This window comes from Podarcis muralis, chromosome 3 (genome assembly GCF_964188315.1).
Source record: "Podarcis muralis chromosome 3, rPodMur119.hap1.1, whole genome shotgun sequence".
NCBI classification, from domain to species: domain Eukaryota; kingdom Metazoa; phylum Chordata; class Lepidosauria; order Squamata; family Lacertidae; genus Podarcis; species Podarcis muralis.
In genome coordinates, this window is record NC_135657.1 from 92,616,182 (window position 1) to 92,620,059 (window position 3,878).

Consider the following 3,878-nt stretch of genomic DNA (forward strand, 5'->3'; position numbering starts at 1 on the left):
CAAGAGCCTAGGAGTGATGGTGACCCCAACTAATAAGTCACCCACCTATTCCACATGAGAATAATGAATGAAAGGAGGCTGCCTGAATGTAAAGAAAATGCCCAAGCTGTTTTACATTGCCTCTGCTGCAAGGAAACACTCTGCTCAAATAGGCCTCTTTTTCACAAATAGCCAATCCATACGGAAGAGATTTCGCCATTCCCCACTTGGTCATAAAGATCAGATACTTACAAAACGTTTTATGAAGTACCATCTGGTCAATTTATTTCATGCTAAAACTTGCGTTTCTCTCCATCACCCGCTAAAAAGAATTTACACAAATCAGGGGACAACGAAACCTGAAAAGCTCTGGACCGCCTTCTGAAACTTTTAAAAACAACACAGCTTTGTGGAAAAAATAAATAAATACCAGAATATGTTCAACCACAAATTGAAGGAGAGAGGAAACAACTGTCCTTGTGGTTGATCTGGCTATTGTCCAAAATGTCTCGAAACAGCCGTGTGACTTGGCAAAGTGGGTGAGCAAAGGGGAGCCCCTCTCTCTCCACCTTCCTCACCTCTAATCCTTTCAGAGCAGCTCATCATGGACTTTAAAAGAAGACTGAAATCCATGCACAGGATAAACCGACTGGTACACTTGTTTATCGCAGGAGTCCAGTGAATTGGTGCCAGTTAAGACGTGTGTGTGTGTTTGTGTGTGTTTAAGCCAGGGGGTGGGGAATCTGTTTGCTTCCCCTTTCCTCCAGAGGAAGCCCACCTACAACTCCCTTCAGCCCCAGCCAGCATGCCCAATGGTCAGAGCTGATGGGAGGTGGAAGGCCAAGTGAATCCCCTCTCCCGCACGCCAGCATCCCCACCACCGGTGCTACACCCATCCCATTTCACTGGGGCCACGAAGTTGTGGGGCAGCATGCCCCTCCGCCCTTCGCAGGCTCCTTTCCACCAGTTGGGGTCCGAATCGTCCAGGATCCGAATGACATCTCCACGTCGGAAGCCCAGCTCGCACGCCATTTGAGGCCGGAAGTCAAAGAGCGCCCGCATGTAGGTCGGGTACCGAGGGCCCTGCTCCATGTCCCGCAGGAGGATGACTCTGTCCCGGGAGATGGAGGTCGTCCGATGGTGCTGCACCAGCTCGTTCAGAGAGTTGAAGGCGGCCGCGCCGAGGTAGTAGTGCCCGCTCAAGTCTCGGAAGACCCTGAAGTGCTGCACGTCGGGCCCCGTCTTGACCGAGAGCGAGAAGCCGCCCGGAGCGCTCTCGCTCTCGCGGATCATGAACGCGCCGTCGAAGCTCTGCCTGGCCAACGCCTCGTCTGCAATGTCCCGCGGGAGCTTGCCCCAAAACCAGGGGTGGGGCTTGAAGGCGATGCGGTTCTCGGGGATGAGGCCCTCGCGCCCGCCCCGCTCCGCGTTGGCCCAGCGAGGCTCGGAATCTCTCTCCAAGACCTTCAGGACGTCGCCCCGTCGGAAGCGGAGCTCGTCCCAGTTGCGGGGTTGGAAATCGTACTGGGCTACGGCTTCCATCCTCTGGAAGAAGAAGGTTGCCCCACTACGAAGCTGCTTCCCTTTTCTCCGACGGCGCTAGGATAGCCTGGTTTAAGGCGCTCTCAGGTTTTCCGGGTGCAATCGCGCGCCAACCCCGCGCCTTCCGCACGCAATCCGGTCTCAAGGCGGGCGGCTGTTTTGGAAGAAGATGGGGGCTCTGGGGGAGGGTTTTTAAAACCCTTTCCTCTGCTAATCATCTTTCCCACCCTCCACTGCCACACATCCTCCCCCAAGCTGGGATGGTGGAAAAGGCGGAATGGAGAAAAACTTCTAAAGAAAAGTCATGTAGTAGCAGTAGGATATTTTAGAAAGGAAATCTCTGCATTATCCACATTTTTATTAACCCTGATTATGCTCTTCTTTTTCTTTTTCTGTACAAAAACATAAATGCAACAATATATTTGTATAAAACCTTTCTGTCCTTTAGCAAGGCAATTCTGTGTGCGTCCCCTCAAGCAGGCTCCGTCTGAATTCATGAGGATTTCCCACCAGCCAAGCTGGTTGCAGGATCACAGCCTAAAAAATTCTTGTCAGCAGACCATGGGGCTGCAGTCCTAAACACAGTTGTTATAAGAGAGCCCTTATGTAGGTAGTGGGCCGCTTTTTGCTAGTTTTCTTCATAAAGGGATCCATTCCGATTCACCCATCTCTCCGGCTTTTCCACTGTCCCGGCTTGGGGTGGGTGGTGGGAGCAATTATTAACAGATGAAAGAGTTAAAACCCCTCTTAAAGAGCCCAGTGTTCTTTCAAGTAGCTGCCTGGGAGGGGCTGCCATGTAGTTTTCCTCTGAAAGTTGATCATAATAGCTCTCAACAGGAGCCATACAAGATGTTCCACAAGAAGGCCATAGAACCAGGATGCAAGAGTCTGAGTGGACCTCCAAGTGTTTGTGGACTACAACTCCCATCATCCCCGGACTATTAGCCAACGTAAGCAATGCCCATTCTTGCTGTGATCAAGGTTGGGCAGATGCAAAAGACCAGAGGATCCTTGAAGCATGGTTCTGCAAAGGAAGGATTCCTTTTGAACACGGCCCCTCATGGAATTTTGGGTTGAACGAAATTAACAAAATAATGCTCACCCACAGACAGTGCTTGAAAGTTGAGATGTCATGCATTGCTGGTGTCAACACTGTTGCATGGCTGTTAGCAGCTGTCAGCATCTAACACACCTTTCGCCAACCTGGTGCCCTCAAGGTGTTTTGGACTACAATTCCCATGAGCCCTAGCCAACCCTATTGTGTTGGCTGCAGCTGAAGGGAGTTAACAGACCAAAATGGCCGTGACAGCTGGGGCTGATGGAAGTTAGGAGTCGAAAACATAACATCTGGAAGGATGACTCCGGACTGCAATGTCTGTCATTGTGATGATCAGGCTGACGTTCTAATTGCCTCTGGAGATGGGGAGATGCATTCATGCTGAGGATACGAAGTCTGTTTCAGTTTCTAAGCTGCAATGACATCAAATGTTCTCATGACAAGTTAGCTTTCTTTTCCTGAGGTACGAAACAGAGCAACAAGGGTAGCCGGATTGCTTAATTTCCGTTCACACCCTTCTTACACTACCACATTTACGGTAACTGAGCACCATCAACCATTTGAGGCATTTGTCTTTAGGGTATAACTAGACTTGATACTAAATTCTTCTTTTGCATTTAACATGAGGGATTTTTTTTTTAAAAAAGTGCAAATAGTATGAGGTGGGGAAGCTGATACAATTATGAGGATTGGCTCAGGTGTGGCTTGGCTGAAATCTTGGCTTTTAAACATTTTATAAGCCTGGGAACAAAAGGCCACTGCAATGACAACATGGAATTGTTAAGACGATATTGAAATACCATGAAATACCATTTCTCGAGATTGAAATACCATGAAGATTTAGGGAGGGTTTAGTAGTTGAAGTCCCATATAATTAGTGGAAGATTATTGACTAAGTGTTGATTACATGCTCATTATTAAAGCATGCTAATTGAAGATTATCGCTTGCCGTAAAATACCACATTAATTGTGGCATGTAAACACGCAAGGCCTTCAGAAAGGATTTCTCTCCCACCTGCATCACTTCAAAGTTTTTTAGATAAACAACCTCTATCGTCTGGTTTGCTGTATGCCAAATTACATTTAAATCATTACTCCCTGCTACTCACTTGGTAAGTCTCTGTACTGTTACCAGCCACATGACAGGAGGATGCAGTCATGGGGAGTGTGCTTCAACCTGCTGAATGTTTGCCTGCTTAAAATACAGGACCTGCCTTTCTTTTTTTCACCTGGCAGGTGGAACAAAAAAGTCCACAAAACATGCCACAATAAATGTGTTAGTCTTTAACCAAGACTTTTG

The 3,878-nt window shown here is 48.1% G+C and overlaps 1 pseudogene; it reads right to left on the reverse strand.

Moving 5' to 3' along the window:
* Positions 1-237: 237 nt before the first annotated feature.
* On the reverse strand, positions 238-1,713 carry LOC114593328 (growth factor receptor-bound protein 2 pseudogene; annotated as a pseudogene).
* Positions 1,714-3,878: the final 2,165 nt, after the last annotated feature.